The sequence below is a fragment of the Schistocerca cancellata genome, chromosome 8 (genome assembly GCF_023864275.1).
Source record: "Schistocerca cancellata isolate TAMUIC-IGC-003103 chromosome 8, iqSchCanc2.1, whole genome shotgun sequence".
In the NCBI taxonomy this organism is placed as follows: Eukaryota; Metazoa; Arthropoda; class Insecta; order Orthoptera; family Acrididae; genus Schistocerca; species Schistocerca cancellata.
The window spans coordinates 95943152-95964672 of NC_064633.1; the positions used below are offsets into that span (position 1 = coordinate 95943152).

At 50.8% G+C, this 21521-nt stretch overlaps 13 non-coding genes across 13 annotated transcripts; all 13 read right to left on the bottom strand.

The window, feature by feature from the left end:
• Nucleotides 1-356: 356 nt before the first annotated feature.
• Nucleotides 357-440, bottom strand: Trnal-uaa (transfer RNA leucine (anticodon UAA)). Its single transcript has one exon. It is a non-coding gene; the product is annotated as a tRNA-Leu (tRNA).
• A 1656-nt stretch (nucleotides 441-2096) lies between these two features.
• Nucleotides 2097-2180, bottom strand: Trnal-uaa (transfer RNA leucine (anticodon UAA)). Its single transcript has one exon. It is a non-coding gene; the product is annotated as a tRNA-Leu (tRNA).
• Nucleotides 2181-3835: 1655 nt separating this feature from the next.
• On the bottom strand, nucleotides 3836-3919 carry Trnal-uaa (transfer RNA leucine (anticodon UAA)). The gene has a single exon. It is a non-coding gene; the product is annotated as a tRNA-Leu (tRNA).
• A 1697-nt stretch (nucleotides 3920-5616) lies between these two features.
• On the bottom strand, nucleotides 5617-5700 carry Trnal-uaa (transfer RNA leucine (anticodon UAA)). Its single transcript has one exon. It is a non-coding gene; the product is annotated as a tRNA-Leu (tRNA).
• A 1696-nt stretch (nucleotides 5701-7396) lies between these two features.
• On the bottom strand, nucleotides 7397-7480 carry Trnal-uaa (transfer RNA leucine (anticodon UAA)). Its single transcript has one exon. It is a non-coding gene; the product is annotated as a tRNA-Leu (tRNA).
• A 1656-nt stretch (nucleotides 7481-9136) lies between these two features.
• On the bottom strand, nucleotides 9137-9220 carry Trnal-uaa (transfer RNA leucine (anticodon UAA)). Its single transcript has one exon. It is a non-coding gene; the product is annotated as a tRNA-Leu (tRNA).
• Nucleotides 9221-10875: 1655 nt separating this feature from the next.
• On the bottom strand, nucleotides 10876-10959 carry Trnal-uaa (transfer RNA leucine (anticodon UAA)). Its single transcript has one exon. It is a non-coding gene; the product is annotated as a tRNA-Leu (tRNA).
• A 1655-nt stretch (nucleotides 10960-12614) lies between these two features.
• Trnal-uaa (transfer RNA leucine (anticodon UAA)) lies at nucleotides 12615-12698 on the bottom strand. Its single transcript has one exon. It is a non-coding gene; the product is annotated as a tRNA-Leu (tRNA).
• Nucleotides 12699-14353: 1655 nt separating this feature from the next.
• Trnal-uaa (transfer RNA leucine (anticodon UAA)) lies at nucleotides 14354-14437 on the bottom strand. The gene has a single exon. It is a non-coding gene; the product is annotated as a tRNA-Leu (tRNA).
• A 1656-nt stretch (nucleotides 14438-16093) lies between these two features.
• Trnal-uaa (transfer RNA leucine (anticodon UAA)) lies at nucleotides 16094-16177 on the bottom strand. The gene has a single exon. It is a non-coding gene; the product is annotated as a tRNA-Leu (tRNA).
• Nucleotides 16178-17833: 1656 nt separating this feature from the next.
• Trnal-uaa (transfer RNA leucine (anticodon UAA)) lies at nucleotides 17834-17917 on the bottom strand. Its single transcript has one exon. It is a non-coding gene; the product is annotated as a tRNA-Leu (tRNA).
• A 1656-nt stretch (nucleotides 17918-19573) lies between these two features.
• On the bottom strand, nucleotides 19574-19657 carry Trnal-uaa (transfer RNA leucine (anticodon UAA)). Its single transcript has one exon. It is a non-coding gene; the product is annotated as a tRNA-Leu (tRNA).
• A 1696-nt stretch (nucleotides 19658-21353) lies between these two features.
• On the bottom strand, nucleotides 21354-21437 carry Trnal-uaa (transfer RNA leucine (anticodon UAA)). The gene has a single exon. It is a non-coding gene; the product is annotated as a tRNA-Leu (tRNA).
• Between the last annotated feature and the right edge of the window lie 84 nt (nucleotides 21438-21521).

A 21521-nucleotide genomic window follows, 5' to 3' on the forward strand; every position in this document is an offset into this window, starting at 1 on the left:
GTTGGCACGGCATACAAGTTGGCGAGACTGTTGCCAGACGTGCGGACGTCTTAGTCCGTGTACAGATCACTTGGGATTTGCCTGACAGTCTCTCGCGTTGCCTTTTGGGGAAGGAAAATGGAATAGCCCTGAGCCACAAAACAACGACCACGGAAACGTCCGTGAGAAGAGCTAAAACTCGGCACTAGAAAAATCTGTTCCGCTATTTGTTTTCGACCGCTCGGGTTATCGGACGTGTGACGCCTGCACTGCTGTCACTGTCGTCTCTAGGAAAATCTCCATGGCGTGTTTCTGCGTAATTTTCTTGTTCTATAACATCAAGGGAGTACGTTAGCTTCAGAATGTTTAAAATGCATTGTCAGATGTGGGGTTCGAACCCACGCTCCCTTACGGGAACCAGAGCTTAAATCTGGCGCCTTAGACCGCTCGGCCAATCTGACGTACGACACAACCGCTCCAGTGACTTCCATCTCTATCAAGGTCTCAGGAACCTCACTCCGAAATCTGTTTCTTTTTTCGGTAGGAAGGAATTATGTCAGTTTAAGAATATGTAAGACGCAACGTCAGATGTGGCGTAGGAAACGCATCCTCCCTTTTGGGAACCAATGTGGCGCGTTGGACCGCTTTCTTCCGTCGCTTCCAGTTTGAACTGTAACTAGCAAAACTTTATTTAGTAATAGGAACATTTTCACATTGATGCAAAGAAACCTAGATATTAACGAACCCCGAATAAGACCGTTTCCTAGCAACAGCCACGCTGTGCATTACGCACTCGTGGGAAGGCAATGAAATACTTCATGTGAGGCTCTAACTGTCGACCTTCACTTTACAATACTTAGGCACTGCCCCGGTGGTACCGACGCATACATACTGAAACGTCTTTGGATCGTCAGTGAGTACTTCATATTAGAACTTTCGTGTTCGCCCTGATGTGCATTAAAGGGCCGATTTATCAGAGAAAGTCAGTTCTGCGCCTAGTTACAGTTTGTCCCCCTAGCAGCACCAGGAAAACGGGTTCAGTGGTGCTCGCCTTGCAACCGGCGTTGAGCGCCTACAGCGCTATCGCCTTCGGCCTCTGGCGCCAGGAGGGAAGGCGACACATCACGGCGCAAGCAGCGCGTAGCAGAAGGCGGTGGTGGTGTGTCGGTCAGCATGGTTGCTTCCCAAGTAGCTGCTCCGGGTTCGAAACCCGGACATCGCACGGAAGTTGTCTCCTTTACTCAGGAGAGTGTTTTCAACGGTACCAATGGTTTCCCTTTGCCCCTCGTAGGCTAGTGCGGATTACGATTCACAGCATCGTGTGTCCCCATGTGTCGACTTGTCTACGATTCACAGCATCGTGTGTCCCCATGTGTCGACTTGTCTACGATTCACAGCATCGTGTGTCCCCATGTGTCGACTTGTCTCGACTTTGCGAAGGCTGACGCGAAAGCTGACGCTTGCAAATGGGCGTATATGTACAGGACACGCGCTACAAACGACTGCGAGAGGCCACATCGACAAACACACAACGGCCCCTTTCATTTGACTGTGGCCGCATGTTCGCGTCTTTGCGTACCGAGAGCAAGGAGGGGGTCAGCGTGCTGGACCGTACCATTACCGCACAGCAGCACCAAAAACTAAGGAAAAAGGCAAAACTGAAGAAACCAACAGCACGCGGACTTCCTAGTTCGTCACCTACCTGAGTACTAACCACGGCCAACGCTGCCTAATTTCGGTGATCGGACATGAGCCCGTGTCGTTGGCACGGCATACAAGTTGGCGAGACTGTTGCCAGACGTGCGGACGTCTTAGTCCGTGTACAGATCACTTGGGATTTGCCTGACAGTCTCTCGCGTTGCCTTTTGGGGAAGGAAAATGGAATAGCCCTGAGCCACAAAACAACGACCACGGAAACGTCCGTGAGAAGAGCTAAAACTCGGCACTAGAAAAATATGTTCCGCTATTTGTTTTCGACCGCTCGGGTTATCGGACGTGTGACGCCTGCACTGCTGTCACTGTCGTCTCTAGGAAAATCTCCATGGCGTGTTTCTGCGTAATGTTCTTGTTCTATAACATCAAGGGAGTACGTTAGCTTCAGAATGTTTAAAATGCATTGTCAGATGTGGGGTTCGAACCCACGCTCCCTTACGGGAACCAGAGCTTAAATCTGGCGCCTTAGACCGCTCGGCCAATCTGACGTACGACACAACCGCTCCAGTGACTTCCATCTCTATCAAGGTCTCAGGAACCTCACTCCGAAATCTGTTTCTTTTTTCGGTAGGAAGGAATTATGTCAGTTTAAGAATATGTAAGACGCAACGTCAGATGTGGCGTAGGAAACGCATCCTCCCTTTTGGGAACCAATGTGGCGCGTTGGACCGCTTTCTTCCGTCGCTTCCAGTTTGAACTGTAACTAGCAAAACTTTATTTAGTAATAGGAACATTTTCACATTGATGCAAAGAAACCTAGATATTAACGAACCCCGAATAAGACCGTTTCCTAGCAACAGCCACGCTGTGCATTACGCACTCGTGGGAAGGCAATGAAATACTTCATGTGAGGCTCTAACTGTCGACCTTCACTTTACAATACTTAGGCACTGCCCCGGTGGTACCGACGCATACATACTGAAACGTCTTTGGATCGTCAGTGAGTACTTCATATTAGAACTTTCGTGTCCGACATGATGTGCATTAAAGGGCAGATTTATCAGAGAAAGTCAGTTCTGCGCCTAGTTACAGTTTGTCGCCCTAGCAGCACCAGGAAAACGGGTTCAGTGGTGCTCGCCTTGCAACCGGCGTTGAGCGCCTACAGCGCTATCGCCTTCGGCCTCTGGCGCCAGGAGGGAAGGCGACACATCACGGCGCAAGCAGCGCGTAGCAGAAGGCGGTGGTGGTGTGTCGGTCAGCATGGTTGCTTCCCAAGTAGCTGCTCCGGGTTCGAAACCCGGACATCGCACGGAAGTTGTCTCCTTTACTCAGGAGAGTGTTTTCAACGGTACCAATGGTTTCCCTTTGCCCCTCGTAGGCTAGTGCGGATTACGATTCACAGCATCGTGTGTCCCCATGTGTCGACTTGTCTACGATTCACAGCATCGTGTGTCCCCATGTGTCGACTTGTCTACGATTCACAGCATCGTGTGTCCCCATGTGTCGACTTGTCTCGACTTTGCTCGGCTGACGCGAAAGCTGACGCTTGCAAATGGGCGTATATGTACAGGACACGCGCTACAAACGACTGCGAGAGGCCACATCGACAAACACACAACGGCCCCTTTCATTTGACTGTGGCCGCATGTTCGCGTCTTTGCGTACCGAGAGCAAGGAGGGGGTCAGCGTGCTGGACCGTACCATTACCGCACAGCAGCACGAAAAACTAAGGAAAAAGGCAAAACTGAAGAAACCAACAGCACGCGGACTTCCTAGTTCGTCACCTACCTGAGTACTAACCACGGCCAACGCTGCCTAATTTCGGTGATCGGACATGAGCCCGTGTCGTTGGCACGGCATACAAGTTGGCGAGACTGTTGCCAGACGTGCGGACGTCTTAGTCCGTGTACAGATCACTTGGGATTTGCCTGACAGTCTGTCGCGTTGCCTTTTGGGGAAGGAAAATGGAATAGCCCTGAGCCACAAAACAACGACCACGGAAACGTCCGTGAGAAGAGCTAAAACTCGGCACTAGAAAAATATGTTCCGCTATTTGTTTTCGACCGCTCGGGTTATCGGACGTGTGACGCCTGCACTGCTGTCACTGTCGTCTCTAGGAAAATCTCCATGGCGTGTTTCTGCGTAATTTTCTTGTTCTATAACATCAAGGGAGTACGTTAGCTTCAGAATGTTTAAAATGCATTGTCAGATGTGGGGTTCGAACCCACGCTCCCTTACGGGAACCAGAGCTTAAATCTGGCGCCTTAGACCGCTCGGCCAATCTGACGTACGACACAACCGCTCCAGTGACTTCCATCTCTATCAAGGTCTCAGGAACCTCACTCCGAAATCTGTTTCTTTTTTCGGTAGGAAGGAATTATGTCAGTTTAAGAATATGTAAGACGCAACGTCAGATGTGGCGTAGGAAACGCATCCTCCCTTTTGGGAACCAATGTGGCGCGTTGGACCGCTTTCTTCCGTCGCTTCCAGTTTGAACTGTAACTAGCAAAACTTTATTTAGTAATAGGAACATTTTCACATTGATGCAAAGAAACCTAGATATTAACGAACCCCGAATAAGACCGTTTCCTAGCAACAGCCACGCTGTGCATTACGCACTCGTGGGAAGCCAATGAAATACTTCATGTGAGGCTCTAACTGTCGACCTTCACTTTACAATACTTAGGCACTGCCCCGGTGGTACCGACGCATACATACTGAAACGTCTTTGGATCGTCAGTGAGTACTTCATATTAGAACTTTCGTGTTCGCCCTGATGTGCATTAAAGGGCCGATTTATCAGAGAAAGTCAGTTCTGCGCCTAGTTACAGTTTGTCCCCCTAGCAGCACCAGGAAAACGGGTTCAGTGGTGCTCGCCTTGCAACCGGCGTTGAGCGCCTACAGCGCTATCGCCTTCGGCCTCTGGCGCCAGGAGGGAAGGCGACACATCACGGCGCAAGCAGCGTGTAGCAGAAGGCGGTGGTGGTGTGTCGGTCAGCATGGTTGCTTCCCAAGTAGCTGCTCCGGGTTCGAAACCCGGACATCGCACGGAAGTTGTCTCCTTTACTCAGGAGAGTGTTTTCAACGGTACCAATGGTTTCCCTTTGCCCCTCGTAGGCTAGTGCGGATTACAATTCACAGCATCGTGTGTCCCCATGTGTCGACTTGTCTACGATTCACAGCATCGTGTGTCCCCATGTGTCGACTTGTCTACGATTCACAGCATCGTGTGTCCCCATGTGTCGACTTGTCTACGATTCATAGCATCGTGTGTCCCCATGTGTCGACTTGTCTCGACTTTGCGAAGGCTGACGCGAAAGCTGACGCTTGCAAATGGGCGTATATGTACAGGACACGCGCTACAAACGACTGCGAGAGGCCACATCGACAAACACACAACGGCCCCTTTCATTTGACTGTGGCCGCATGTTCGCGTCTTTGCGTACCGAGAGCAAGGAGGGGGTCAGCGTGCTGGACCGTACCATTACCGCACAGCAGCACCAAAAACTAAGGAAAAAGGCAAAACTGAAGAAACCAACAGCACGCGGACTTCCTAGTTCGTCACCTACCTGAGTACTAACCACGGCCAACGCTGCCTAATTTCGGTGATCGGACATGAGCCCGTGTCGTTGGCACGGCATACAAGTTGGCGAGACTGTTGCCAGACGTGCGGACGTCTTAGTCCGTGTACAGATCACTTGGGATTTGCCTGACAGTCTGTCGCGTTGCCTTTTGGGGAAGGAAAATGGAATAGCCCTGAGCCACAAAACAACGACCACGGAAACGTCCGTGAGAAGAGCTAAAACTCGGCACTAGAAAAATATGTTCCGCTATTTGTTTTCGACCGCTCGGGTTATCGGACGTGTGACGCCTGCACTGCTGTCACTGTCGTCTCTAGGAAAATCTCCATGGCGTGTTTCTGCGTAATTTTCTTGTTCTATAACATCAAGGGAGTACGTTAGCTTCAGAATGTTTAAAATGCATTGTCAGATGTGGGGTTCGAACCCACGCTCCCTTACGGGAACCAGAGCTTAAATCTGGCGCCTTAGACCGCTCGGCCAATCTGACGTACGACACAACCGCTCCAGTGACTTCCATCTCTATCAAGGTCTCAGGAACCTCACTCCGAAATCTGTTTCTTTTTTCGGTAGGAAGGAATTATGTCAGTTTAAGAATATGTAAGACGCAACGTCAGATGTGGCGTAGGAAACGCATCCTCCCTTTTGGGAACCAATGTGGCGCGTTGGACCGCTTTCTTCCGTCGCTTCCAGTTTGAACTGTAACTAGCAAAACTTTATTTAGTAATAGGAACATTTTCACATTGATGCAAAGAAACCTAGATATTAACGAACCCCGAATAAGACCGTTTCCTAGCAACAGCCACGCTGTGCATTACGCACTCGTGGGAAGGCAATGAAATACTTCATGTGAGGCTCTAACTGTCGACCTTCACTTTACAATACTTAGGCACTGCCCCGGTGGTACCGACGCATACATACTGAAACGTCTTTGGATCGTCAGTGAGTACTTCATATTAGAACTTTCGTGTTCGCCCTGATGTGCATTAAAGGGCCGATTTATCAGAGAAAGTCAGTTCTGCGCCTAGTTACAGTTTGTCCCCCTAGCAGCACCAGGAAAACGGGTTCAGTGGTGCTCGCCTTGCAACCGGCGTTGAGCGCCTACAGCGCTATCGCCTTCGGCCTCTGGCGCCAGGAGGGAAGGCGACACATCACGGCGCAAGCAGCGCGTAGCAGAAGGCGGTGGTGGTGTGTCGGTCAGCATGGTTGCTTCCCAAGTAGCTGCTCCGGGTTCGAAACCCGGACATCGCACGGAAGTTGTCTCCTTTACTCAGGAGAGTGTTTTCAACGGTACCAATGGTTTCCCTTTGCCCCTCGTAGGCTAGTGCGGATTACGATTCACAGCATCGTGTGTCCCCATGTGTCGACTTGTCTACGATTCACAGCATCGTGTGTCCCCATGTGTCGACTTGTCTACGATTCACAGCATCGTGTGTCCCCATGTGTCGACTTGTCTACGATTCACAGCATCGTGTGTCCCCATGTGTCGACTTGTCTCGACTTTGCTCGGCTGACGCGAAAGCTGACGCTTGCAAATGGGCGTATATGTACAGGACACGCGCTACAAACGACTGCGAGAGGCCACATCGACAAACACACAACGGCCCCTTTCATTTGACTGTGGCCGCATGTTCGCGTCTTTGCGTACCGAGAGCAAGGAGGGGGTCAGCGTGCTGGACCGTACCATTACCGCACAGCAGCACGAAAAACTAAGGAAAAAGGCAAAACTGAAGAAACCAACAGCACGCGGACTTCCTAGTTCGTCACCTACCTGAGTACTAACCACGGCCAACGCTGCCTAATTTCGGTGATCGGACATGAGCCCGTGTCGTTGGCACGGCATACAAGTTGGCGAGACTGTTGCCAGACGTGCGGACGTCTTAGTCCGTGTACAGATCACTTGGGATTTGCCTGACAGTCTCTCGCGTTGCCTTTTGGGGAAGGAAAATGGAATAGCCCTGAGCCACAAAACAACGACCACGGAAACGTCCGTGAGAAGAGCTAAAACTCGGCACTAGAAAAATATGTTCCGCTATTTGTTTTCGACCGCTCGGGTTATCGGACGTGTGACGCCTGCACTGCTGTCACTGTCGTCTCTAGGAAAATCTCCATGGCGTGTTTCTGCGTAATTTTCTTGTTCTATAACATCAAGGGAGTACGTTAGCTTCAGAATGTTTAAAATGCATTGTCAGATGTGGGGTTCGAACCCACGCTCCCTTACGGGAACCAGAGCTTAAATCTGGCGCCTTAGACCGCTCGGCCAATCTGACGTACGACACAACCGCTCCAGTGACTTCCATCTCTATCAAGGTCTCAGGAACCTCACTCCGAAATCTGTTTCTTTTTTCGGTAGGAAGGAATTATGTCAGTTTAAGAATATGTAAGACGCAACGTCAGATGTGGCGTAGGAAACGCATCCTCCCTTTTGGGAACCAATGTGGCGCGTTGGACCGCTTTCTTCCGTCGCTTCCAGTTTGAACTGTAACTAGCAAAACTTTATTTAGTAATAGGAACATTTTCACATTGATGCAAAGAAACCTAGATATTAACGAACCCCGAATAAGACCGTTTCCTAGCAACAGCCACGCTGTGCATTACGCACTCGTGGGAAGGCAATGAAATACTTCATGTGAGGCTCTAACTGTCGACCTTCACTTTACAATACTTAGGCACTGCCCCGGTGGTACCGACGCATACATACTGAAACGTCTTTGGATCGTCAGTGAGTACTTCATATTAGAACTTTCGTGTTCGCCCTGATGTGCATTAAAGGGCCGATTTATCAGAGAAAGTCAGTTCTGCGCCTAGTTACAGTTTGTCCCCCTAGCAGCACCAGGAAAACGGGTTCAGTGGTGCTCGCCTTGCAACCGGCGTTGAGCGCCTACAGCGCTATCGCCTTCGGCCTCTGGCGCCAGGAGGGAAGGCGACACATCACGGCGCAAGCAGCGCGTAGCAGAAGGCGGTGGTGGTGTGTCGGCCAGCATGGTTGCTTCCCAAGTAGCTGCTCCGGGTTCGAAACCCGGACATCGCACGGAAGTTGTCTCCTTTACTCAGGAGAGTGTTTTCAACGGTACCAATGGTTTCCCTTTGCCCCTCGTAGGCTAGTGCGGATTACGATTCACAGCATCGTGTGTCCCCATGTGTCGACTTGTCTACGATTCACAGCATCGTGTGTCCCCATGTGTCGACTTGTCTACGATTCACAGCATCGTGTGTCCCCATGTGTCGACTTGTCTCGACTTTGCGAAGGCTGACGCGAAAGCTGACGCTTGCAAATGGGCGTATATGTACAGGACACGCGCTACAAACGACTGCGAGAGGCCACATCGACAAACACACAACGGCCCCTTTCATTTGACTGTGGCCGCATGTTCGCGTCTTTGCGTACCGAGAGCAAGGAGGGGGTCAGCGTGCTGGACCGTACCATTACCGCACAGCAGCACGAAAAACTAAGGAAAAAGGCAAAACTGAAGAAACCAACAGCACGCGGACTTCCTAGTTCGTCACCTACCTGAGTACTAACCACGGCCAACGCTGCCTAATTTCGGTGATCGGACATGAGCCCGTGTCGTTGGCACGGCATACAAGTTGGCGAGACTGTTGCCAGACGTGCGGACGTCTTAGTCCGTGTACAGATCACTTGGGATTTGCCTGACAGTCTCTCGCGTTGCCTTTTGGGGAAGGAAAATGGAATAGCCCTGAGCCACAAAACAACGACCACGGAAACGTCCGTGAGAAGAGCTAAAACTCGGCACTAGAAAAATATGTTCCGCTATTTGTTTTCGACCGCTCGGGTTATCGGACGTGTGACGCCTGCACTGCTGTCACTGTCGTCTCTAGGAAAATCTCCATGGCGTGTTTCTGCGTAATTTTCTTGTTCTATAACATCAAGGGAGTACGTTAGCTTCAGAATGTTTAAAATGCATTGTCAGATGTGGGGTTCGAACCCACGCTCCCTTACGGGAACCAGAGCTTAAATCTGGCGCCTTAGACCGCTCGGCCAATCTGACGTACGACACAACCGCTCCAGTGACTTCCATCTCTATCAAGGTCTCAGGAACCTCACTCCGAAATCTGTTTCTTTTTTCGGTAGGAAGGAATTATGTCAGTTTAAGAATATGTAAGACGCAACGTCAGATGTGGCGTAGGAAACGCATCCTCCCTTTTGGGAACCAATGTGGCGCGTTGGACCGCTTTCTTCCGTCGCTTCCAGTTTGAACTGTAACTAGCAAAACTTTATTTAGTAATAGGAACATTTTCACATTGATGCAAAGAAACCTAGATATTAACGAACCCCGAATAAGACCGTTTCCTAGCAACAGCCACGCTGTGCATTACGCACTCGTGGGAAGGCAATGAAATACTTCATGTGAGGCTCTAACTGTCGACCTTCACTTTACAATACTTAGGCACTGCCCCGGTGGTACCGACGCATACATACTGAAACGTCTTTGGATCGTCAGTGAGTACTTCATATTAGAACTTTCGTGTTCGCCCTGATGTGCATTAAAGGGCCGATTTATCAGAGAAAGTCAGTTCTGCGCCTAGTTACAGTTTGTCCCCCTAGCAGCACCAGGAAAACGGGTTCAGTGGTGCTCGCCTTGCAACCGGCGTTGAGCGCCTACAGCGCTATCGCCTTCGGCCTCTGGCGCCAGGAGGGAAGGCGACACATCACGGCGCAAGCAGCGCGTAGCAGAAGGCGGTGGTGGTGTGTCGGCCAGCATGGTTGCTTCCCAAGTAGCTGCTCCGGGTTCGAAACCCGGACATCGCACGGAAGTTGTCTCCTTTACTCAGGAGAGTGTTTTCAACGGTACCAATGGTTTCCCTTTGCCCCTCGTAGGCTAGTGCGGATTACGATTCACAGCATCGTGTGTCCCCATGTGTCGACTTGTCTACGATTCACAGCATCGTGTGTCCCCATGTGTCGACTTGTCTACGATTCACAGCATCGTGTGTCCCCATGTGTCGACTTGTCTCGACTTTGCTCGGCTGACGCGAAAGCTGACGCTTGCAAATGGGCGTATATGTACAGGACACGCGCTACAAACGACTGCGAGAGGCCACATCGACAAACACACAACGGCCCCTTTCATTTGACTGTGGCCGCATGTTCGCGTCTTTGCGTACCGAGAGCAAGGAGGGGGTCAGCGTGCTGGACCGTACCATTACCGCACAGCAGCACGAAAAACTAAGGAAAAAGGCAAAACTGAAGAAACCAACAGCACGCGGACTTCCTAGTTCGTCACCTACCTGAGTACTAACCACGGCCAACGCTGCCTAATTTCGGTGATCGGACATGAGCCCGTGTCGTTGGCACGGCATACAAGTTGGCGAGACTGTTGCCAGACGTGCGGACGTCTTAGTCCGTGTACAGATCACTTGGGATTTGCCTGACAGTCTCTCGCGTTGCCTTTTGGGGAAGGAAAATGGAATAGCCCTGAGCCACAAAACAACGACCACGGAAACGTCCGTGAGAAGAGCTAAAACTCGGCACTAGAAAAATATGTTCCGCTATTTGTTTTCGACCGCTCGGGTTATCGGACGTGTGACGCCTGCACTGCTGTCACTGTCGTCTCTAGGAAAATCTCCATGGCGTGTTTCTGCGTAATTTTCTTGTTCTATAACATCAAGGGAGTACGTTAGCTTCAGAATGTTTAAAATGCATTGTCAGATGTGGGGTTCGAACCCACGCTCCCTTACGGGAACCAGAGCTTAAATCTGGCGCCTTAGACCGCTCGGCCAATCTGACGTACGACACAACCGCTCCAGTGACTTCCATCTCTATCAAGGTCTCAGGAACCTCACTCCGAAATCTGTTTCTTTTTTCGGTAGGAAGGAATTATGTCAGTTTAAGAATATGTAAGACGCAACGTCAGATGTGGCGTAGGAAACGCATCCTCCCTTTTGGGAACCAATGTGGCGCGTTGGACCGCTTTCTTCCGTCGCTTCCAGTTTGAACTGTAACTAGCAAAACTTTATTTAGTAATAGGAACATTTTCACATTGATGCAAAGAAACCTAGATATTAACGAACCCCGAATAAGACCGTTTCCTAGCAACAGCCACGCTGTGCATTACGCACTCGTGGGAAGGCAATGAAATACTTCATGTGAGGCTCTAACTGTCGACCTTCACTTTACAATACTTAGGCACTGCCCCGGTGGTACCGACGCATACATACTGAAACGTCTTTGGATCGTCAGTGAGTACTTCATATTAGAACTTTCGTGTTCGCCCTGATGTGCATTAAAGGGCCGATTTATCAGAGAAAGTCAGTTCTGCGCCTAGTTACAGTTTGTCCCCCTAGCAGCACCAGGAAAACGGGTTCAGTGGTGCTCGCCTTGCAACCGGCGTTGAGCGCCTACAGCGCTATCGCCTTCGGCCTCTGGCGCCAGGAGGGAAGGCGACACATCACGGCGCAAGCAGCGCGTAGCAGAAGGCGGTGGTGGTGTGTCGGCCAGCATGGTTGCTTCCCAAGTAGCTGCTCCGGGTTCGAAACCCGGACATCGCACGGAAGTTGTCTCCTTTACTCAGGAGAGTGTTTTCAACGGTACCAATGGTTTCCCTTTGCCCCTCGTAGGCTAGTGCGGATTACGATTCACAGCATCGTGTGTCCCCATGTGTCGACTTGTCTACGATTCACAGCATCGTGTGTCCCCATGTGTCGACTTGTCTACGATTCACAGCATCGTGTGTCCCCATGTGTCGACTTGTCTCGACTTTGCTCGGCTGACGCGAAAGCTGACGCTTGCAAATGGGCGTATATGTACAGGACACGCGCTACAAACGACTGCGAGAGGCCACATCGACAAACACACAACGGCCCCTTTCATTTGACTGTGGCCGCATGTTCGCGTCTTTGCGTACCGAGAGCAAGGAGGGGGTCAGCGTGCTGGACCGTACCATTACCGCACAGCAGCACGAAAAACTAAGGAAAAAGGCAAAACTGAAGAAACCAACAGCACGCGGACTTCCTAGTTCGTCACCTACCTGAGTACTAACCACGGCCAACGCTGCCTAATTTCGGTGATCGGACATGAGCCCGTGTCGTTGGCACGGCATACAAGTTGGCGAGACTGTTGCCAGACGTGCGGACGTCTTAGTCCGTGTACAGATCACTTGGGATTTGCCTGACAGTCTCTCGCGTTGCCTTTTGGGGAAGGAAAATGGAATAGCCCTGAGCCACAAAACAACGACCACGGAAACGTCCGTGAGAAGAGCTAAAACTCGGCACTAGAAAAATATGTTCCGCTATTTGTTTTCGACCGCTCGGGTTATCGGACGTGTGACGCCTGCACTGCTGTCACTGTCGTCTCTAGGAAAATCTCCATGGCGTGTTTCTGCGTAATTTTCTTGTTCTATAACATCAAGGGAGTACGTTAGCTTCAGAATGTTTAAAATGCATTGTCAGATGTGGGGTTCGAACCCACGCTCCCTTACGGGAACCAGAGCTTAAATCTGGCGCCTTAGACCGCTCGGCCAATCTGACGTACGACACAACCGCTCCAGTGACTTCCATCTCTATCAAGGTCTCAGGAACCTCACTCCGAAATCTGTTTCTTTTTTCGGTAGGAAGGAATTATGTCAGTTTAAGAATATGTAAGACGCAACGTCAGATGTGGCGTAGGAAACGCATCCTCCCTTTTGGGAACCAATGTGGCGCGTTGGACCGCTTTCTTCCGTCGCTTCCAGTTTGAACTGTAACTAGCAAAACTTTATTTAGTAATAGGAACATTTTCACATTGATGCAAAGAAACCTAGATATTAACGAACCCCGAATAAGACCGTTTCCTAGCAACAGCCACGCTGTGCATTACGCACTCGTGGGAAGGCAATGAAATACTTCATGTGAGGCTCTAACTGTCGACCTTCACTTTACAATACTTAGGCACTGCCCCGGTGGTACCGACGCATACATACTGAAACGTCTTTGGATCGTCAGTGAGTACTTCATATTAGAACTTTCGTGTTCGCCCTGATGTGCATTAAAGGGCCGATTTATCAGAGAAAGTCAGTTCTGCGCCTAGTTACAGTTTGTCCCCCTAGCAGCACCAGGAAAACGGGTTCAGTGGTGCTCGCCTTGCAACCGGCGTTGAGCGCCTACAGCGCTATCGCCTTCGGCCTCTGGCGCCAGGAGGGAAGGCGACACATCACGGCGCAAGCAGCGCGTAGCAGAAGGCGGTGGTGGTGTGTCGGCCAGCATGGTTGCTTCCCAAGTAGCTGCTCCGGGTTCGAAACCCGGACATCGCACGGAAGTTGTCTCCTTTACTCAGGAGAGTGTTTTCAACGGTACCAATGGTTTCCCTTTGCCCCTCGTAGGCTAGTGCGGATTACGATTCACAGCATCGTGTGTCCCCATGTGTCGACTTGTCTACGATTCACAGCATCGTGTGTCCCCATGTGTCGACTTGTCTACGATTCACAGCATCGTGTGTCCCCATGTGTCGACTTGTCTCGACTTTGCTCGGCTGACGCGAAAGCTGACGCTTGCAAATGGGCGTATATGTACAGGACACGCGCTACAAACGACTGCGAGAGGCCACATCGACAAACACACAACGGCCCCTTTCATTTGACTGTGGCCGCATGTTCGCGTCTTTGCGTACCGAGAGCAAGGAGGGGGTCAGCGTGCTGGACCGTACCATTACCGCACAGCAGCACGAAAAACTAAGGAAAAAGGCAAAACTGAAGAAACCAACAGCACGCGGACTTCCTAGTTCGTCACCTACCTGAGTACTAACCACGGCCAACGCTGCCTAATTTCGGTGATCGGACATGAGCCCGTGTCGTTGGCACGGCATACAAGTTGGCGAGACTGTTGCCAGACGTGCGGACGTCTTAGTCCGTGTACAGATCACTTGGGATTTGCCTGACAGTCTCTCGCGTTGCCTTTTGGGGAAGGAAAATGGAATAGCCCTGAGCCACAAAACAACGACCACGGAAACGTCCGTGAGAAGAGCTAAAACTCGGCACTAGAAAAATATGTTCCGCTATTTGTTTTCGACCGCTCGGGTTATCGGACGTGTGACGCCTGCACTGCTGTCACTGTCGTCTCTAGGAAAATCTCCATGGCGTGTTTCTGCGTAATTTTCTTGTTCTATAACATCAAGGGAGTACGTTAGCTTCAGAATGTTTAAAATGCATTGTCAGATGTGGGGTTCGAACCCACGCTCCCTTACGGGAACCAGAGCTTAAATCTGGCGCCTTAGACCGCTCGGCCAATCTGACGTACGACACAACCGCTCCAGTGACTTCCATCTCTATCAAGGTCTCAGGAACCTCACTCCGAAATCTGTTTCTTTTTTCGGTAGGAAGGAATTATGTCAGTTTAAGAATATGTAAGACGCAACGTCAGATGTGGCGTAGGAAACGCATCCTCCCTTTTGGGAACCAATGTGGCGCGTTGGACCGCTTTCTTCCGTCGCTTCCAGTTTGAACTGTAACTAGCAAAACTTTATTTAGTAATAGGAACATTTTCACATTGATGCAAAGAAACCTAGATATTAACGAACCCCGAATAAGACCGTTTCCTAGCAACAGCCACGCTGTGCATTACGCACTCGTGGGAAGGCAATGAAATACTTCATGTGAGGCTCTAACTGTCGACCTTCACTTTACAATACTTAGGCACTGCCCCGGTGGTACCGACGCATACATACTGAAACGTCTTTGGATCGTCAGTGAGTACTTCATATTAGAACTTTCGTGTTCGCCCTGATGTGCATTAAAGGGCCGATTTATCAGAGAAAGTCAGTTCTGCGCCTAGTTACAGTTTGTCCCCCTAGCAGCACCAGGAAAACGGGTTCAGTGGTGCTCGCCTTGCAACCGGCGTTGAGCGCCTACAGCGCTATCGCCTTCGGCCTCTGGCGCCAGGAGGGAAGGCGACACATCACGGCGCAAGCAGCGCGTAGCAGAAGGCGGTGGTGGTGTGTCGGTCAGCATGGTTGCTTCCCAAGTAGCTGCTCCGGGTTCGAAACCCGGACATCGCACGGAAGTTGTCTCCTTTACTCAGGAGAGTGTTTTCAACGGTACCAATGGTTTCCCTTTGCCCCTCGTAGGCTAGTGCGGATTACGATTCACAGCATCGTGTGTCCCCATGTGTCGACTTGTCTACGATTCACAGCATCGTGTGTCCCCATGTGTCGACTTGTCTACGATTCACAGCATCGTGTGTCCCCATGTGTCGACTTGTCTCGACTTTGCGAAGGCTGACGCGAAAGCTGACGCTTGCAAATGGGCGTATATGTACAGGACACGCGCTACAAACGACTGCGAGAGGCCACATCGACAAACACACAACGGCCCCTTTCATTTGACTGTGGCCGCATGTTCGCGTCTTTGCGTACCGAGAGCAAGGAGGGGGTCAGCGTGCTGGACCGTACCATTACCGCACAGCAGCACGAAAAACTAAGGAAAAAGGCAAAACTGAAGAAACCAACAGCACGCGGACTTCCTAGTTCGTCACCTACCTGAGTACTAACCACGGCCAACGCTGCCTAATTTCGGTGATCGGACATGAGCCCGTGTCGTTGGCACGGCATACAAGTTGGCGAGACTGTTGCCAGACGTGCGGACGTCTTAGTCCGTGTACAGATCACTTGGGATTTGCCTGACAGTCTCTCGCGTTGCCTTTTGGGGAAGGAAAATGGAATAGCCCTGAGCCACAAAACAACGACCACGGAAACGTCCGTGAGAAGAGCTAAAACTCGGCACTAGAAAAATATGTTCCGCTATTTGTTTTCGACCGCTCGGGTTATCGGACGTGTGACGCCTGCACTGCTGTCACTGTCGTCTCTAGGAAAATCTCCATGGCGTGTTTCTGCGTAATTTTCTTGTTCTATAACATCAAGGGAGTACGTTAGCTTCAGAATGTTTAAAATGCATTGTCAGATGTGGGGTTCGAACCCACGCTCCCTTACGGGAACCAGAGCTTAAATCTGGCGCCTTAGACCGCTCGGCCAATCTGACGTACGACACAACCGCTCCAGTGACTTCCATCTCTATCAAGGTCTCAGGAACCTCACTCCGAAATCTGTTTCTTTTTTCGGTAGGAAGGAATTATGTCAGTTTAAGAATATGTAAGACGCAACGTCAGATGTGGCGTAGGAAACGCATCCTCCCTTTTGGGAACCAATGTGGCGCGTTGGACCGCTTTCTTCCGTCGCTTCCAGTTTGAACTGTAACTAGCAAAACTTTATTTAGTAATAGGAACATTTTCACATTGATGCAAAGAAACCTAGATATTAACGAACCCCGAATAAGACCGTTTCCTAGCAACAGCCACGCTGTGCATTACGCACTCGTGGGAAGGCAATGAAATACTTCATGTGAGGCTCTAACTGTCGACCTTCACTTTACAATACTTAGGCACTGCCCCGGTGGTACCGACGCATACATACTGAAACGTCTTTGGATCGTCAGTGAGTACTTCATATTAGAACTTTCGTGTTCGCCCTGATGTGCATTAAAGGGCCGATTTATCAGAGAAAGTCAGTTCTGCGCCTAGTTACAGTTTGTCCCCCTAGCAGCACCAGGAAAACGGGTTCAGTGGTGCTCGCCTTGCAACCGGCGTTGAGCGCCTACAGCGCTATCGCCTTCGGCCTCTGGCGCCAGGAGGGAAGGCGACACATCACGGCGCAAGCAGCGCGTAGCAGAAGGCGGTGGTGGTGTGTCGGTCAGCATGGTTGCTTCCCAAGTAGCTGCTCCGGGTTCGAAACCCGGACATCGCACGGAAGTTGTCTCCTTTACTCAGGAGAGTGTTTTCAACGGTACCAATGGTTTCCCTTTGCCCCTCGTAGGCTAGTGCGGATTACGATTCACAGCATCGTGTGTCCCCATGTGTCGACTTGTCTACGATTCACAGCATCGTGTGTCCCCATGTGTCGACTTGTCTACGATTCACAGCATCGTGTGTCCCCATGTGTCGACTTGTCTCGACTTTGCGAAGGCTGACGCGAAAGCTGACGCTTGCAAATGGGCGTATATGTACAGGACACGCGCTACAAACGACTGCGAGAGGCCACATCGACAAACACACAACGGCCCCTTTCATTTGACTGTGGCCGCATGTTCGCGTCTTTGCGTACCGAGAGCAAGGAGGGGGTCAGCGTGCTGGACCGTACCATTACCGCACAGCAGCACGAAAAACTAAGGAAAAAGGCAAAACTGAAGAAACCAACAGCACGCGGACTTCCTAGTTCGTCACCTACCTGAGTACTAACCACGGCCAACGCTGCCTAATTTCGGTGATCGGACATGAGCCCGTGTCGTTGGCACGGCATACAAGTTGGCGAGACTGTTGCCAGACGTGCGGACGTCTTAGTCCGTGTACAGATCACTTGGGATTTGCCTGACAGTCTCTCGCGTTGCCTTTTGGGGAAGGAAAATGGAATAGCCCTGAGCCACAAAACAACGACCACGGAAACGTCCGTGAGAAGAGCTAAAACTCGGCACTAGAAAAATATGTTCCGCTATTTGTTTTCGACCGCTCGGGTTATCGGACGTGTGACGCCTGCACTGCTGTCACTGTCGTCTCTAGGAAAATCTCCATGGCGTGTTTCTGCGTAATTTTCTTGTTCTATAACATCAAGGGAGTACGTTAGCTTCAGAATGTTTAAAATGCATTGTCAGATGTGGGGTTCGAACCCACGCTCCCTTACGGGAACCAGAGCTTAAATCTGGCGCCTTAGACCGCTCGGCCAATCTGACGTACGACACAACCGCTCCAGTGACTTCCATCTCTATCAAGGTCTCAGGAACCTCACTCCGAAATCTGTTTCTTTTTTCGGTAGGAAGGAATTATGTCAGTTTAAGAATATGTAAGACGCAACGTCAGATGTGGCGTAGGAAACGCATCCTCCCTTTTGGGAACCAATGTGGCGCGTTGGACCGCTTTCTTCCGTCGCTTCCAGTTTGAACTGTAACTAGCAAAACTTTATTTAGTAATAGGAACATTTTCACATTGATGCAAAGAAACCTAGATATTAACGAACCCCGAATAAGACCGTTTCCTAGCAACAGCCACGCTGTGCATTACGCACTCGTGGGAAGGCAATGAAATACTTCATGTGAGGCTCTAACTGTCGACCTTCACTTTACAATACTTAGGCACTGCCCCGGTGGTACCGACGCATACATACTGAAACGTCTTTGGATCGTCAGTGAGTACTTCATATTAGAACTTTCGTGTTCGCCCTGATGTGCATTAAAGGGCCGATTTATCAGAGAAAGTCAGTTCTGCGCCTAGTTACAGTTTGTCCCCCTAGCAGCACCAGGAAAACGGGTTCAGTGGTGCTCGCCTTGCAACCGGCGTTGAGCGCCTACAGCGCTATCGCCTTCGGCCTCTGGCGCCAGGAGGGAAGGCGACACATCACGGCGCAAGCAGCGCGTAGCAGAAGGCGGTGGTGGTGTGTCGGTCAGCATGGTTGCTTCCCAAGTAGCTGCTCCGGGTTCGAAACCCGGACATCGCACGGAAGTTGTCTCCTTTACTCAGGAGAGTGTTTTCAACGGTACCAATGGTTTCCCTTTGCCCCTCGTAGGCTAGTGCGGATTACGATTCACAGCATCGTGTGTCCCCATGTGTCGACTTGTCTACGATTCACAGCATCGTGTGTCCCCATGTGTCGACTTGTCTACGATTCACAGCATCGTGTGTCCCCATGTGTCGACTTGTCTCGACTTTGCGAAGGCTGACGCGAAAGCTGACGCTTGCAAATGGGCGTATATGTACAGGACACGCGCTACAAACGACTGCGAGAGGCCACATCGACAAACACACAACGGCCCCTTTCATTTGACTGTGGCCGCATGTTCGCGTCTTTGCGTACCGAGAGCAAGGAGGGGGTCAGCGTGCTGGACCGTACCATTACCGCACAGCAGCACCAAAAACTAAGGAAAAAGGCAAAACTGAAGAAACCAACAGCACGCGGACTTCCTAGTTCGTCACCTACCTGAGTACTAACCACGGCCAACGCTGCCTAATTTCGGTGATCGGACATGAGCCCGTGTCGTTGGCACGGCATACAAGTTGGCGAGACTGTTGCCAGACGTGCGGACGTCTTAGTCCGTGTACAGATCACTTGGGATTTGCCTGACAGTCTCTCGCGTTGCCTTTTGGGGAAGGAAAATGGAATAGCCCTGAGCCACAAAACAACGACCACGGAAACGTCCGTGAGAAGAGCTAAAACTCGGCACTAGAAAAATATGTTCCGCTATTTGTTTTCGACCGCTCGGGTTATCGGACGTGTGACGCCTGCACTGCTGTCACTGTCGTCTCTAGGAAAATCTCCATGGCGTGTTTCTGCGTAATTTTCTTGTTCTATAACATCAAGGGAGTACGTTAGCTTCAGAATGTTTAAAATGCATTGTCAGATGTGGGGTTCGAACCCACGCTCCCTTACGGGAACCAGAGCTTAAATCTGGCGCCTTAGACCGCTCGGCCAATCTGACGTACGACACAACCGCTCCAGTGACTTCCATCTCTATCAAGGTCTCAGGAACCTCACTCCGAAATCTGTTTCTTTTTTCGGTAGGAAGGAATTATGTCAGTTTAAGAATATGTAAGACGCAACGTCAGATGTGGCGTAGGAAACGCATCCTCCCTTTTGGGAACCAATGTGGCGCGTTGGACCGCTTTCTTCCGTCGCTTCCAGTTTGAACTGTAACTAGCAAAACTTTATTTAGTAATAGGAACATTTTCACATTGATGCAAAGAAACCTAGATATTAACGAACCCCGAATAAGACCGTTTCCTAGCAACAGCCACGCTGTGCATTACGCACTCGTGGGAAGGCAATGAAATACTTCATGTGAGGCTCTAACTGTCGACCTTCACTTTACAATACTTAGGCACTGCCCCGGTGGTACCGACGCATACATACTGAAACGTCTTTGGATCGTCAGTGAGTACTTCATATTAGAACTTTCGTGTTCGCCCTGATGTGCATTAAAGGGCCGATTTATCAGAGAAAGTCAGTTCTGCGCCTAGTTACAGTTTGTCCCCCTAGCAGCACCAGGAAAACGGGTTCAGTGGTGCTCGCCTTGCAACCGGCGTTGAGCGCCTACAGCGCTATCGCCTTCGGCCTCTGGCGCCAGGAGGGAAGGCGACACATCACGGCGCAAGCAGCGCGTAGCAGAAGGCGGTGGTGGTGTGTCGGTCAGCATGGTTGCTTCCCAAGTAGCTGCTCCGGGTTCGAAACCCGGACATCGCACGGAAGTTGTCTCCTTTACTCAGGAGAGTGTTTTCAACGGTACCAATGGTTTCCCTTTGCCCCTCGTAGGCTAGTGCGGATTACGATTCACAGCATCGTGTGTCCCCATGTGTCGACTTGTCTACGATTCACAGCATCGTGTGTCCCCATGTGTCGACTTGTCTACGATTCACAGCATCGTGTGTCCCCATGTGTCGACTTGTCTACGATTCACAGCATCGTGTGTCCCCATGTGTCGACTTGTCTCGACTTTGCTCGGCTGACGCGAAAGCTGACGCTTGCAAATGGGCGTATATGTACAGGACACGCGCTACAAACGACTGCGAGAGGCCACATCGACAAACACACAACGGCCCCTTTCATTTGACTGTGGCCGCATGTTCGCGTCTTTGCGTACCGAGAGCAAGGAGGGGGTCAGCGTGCTGGACCGTACCATTACCGCACAGCAGCACGAAAAACTAAGGAAAAAGGCAAAACTGAAGAAACCAACAGCACGCGGACTTCCTAGTTCGTCACCTACCTGAGTACTAACTACGGCCAACGCTGCCTAATTTCGGTGATCGGACATGAGCCCGTGTCGTTGGCACGGCATACAAGTTGGCGAGACTGTTGCCAGACGTGCGGACGTCTTAGTCCGTGTACAGATCACTTGGGATTTGCCTGACAGTCTCTCGCGTTGCCTTTTGGGGAAGGAAAATGGAATAGCCCTGAGCCACAAAACAACGACCACGGAAACGTCCGTGAGAAGAGCTAAAACTCGGCACTAGAAAAATATGTTCCGCTATTTGTTTTCGACCGCTCGGGTTATCGGACGTGTGACGCCTGCACTGCTGTCACTGTCGTCTCTAGGAAAATCTCCATGGCGTGTTTCTGCGTAATTTTCTTGTTCTATAACATCAAGGGAGTACGTTAGCTTCAGAATGTTTAAAATGCATTGTCAGATGTGGGGTTCGAACCCACGCTCCCTTACGGGAACCAGAGCTTAAATCTGGCGCCTTAGACCGCTCGGCCAATCTGACGTACGACACAACGGCTCCAGTGACTTCCATCTCTATCAAGGTCTCAGGAACCTCACTCCGAAATCTGTTTCTTTTTTCGGTAGG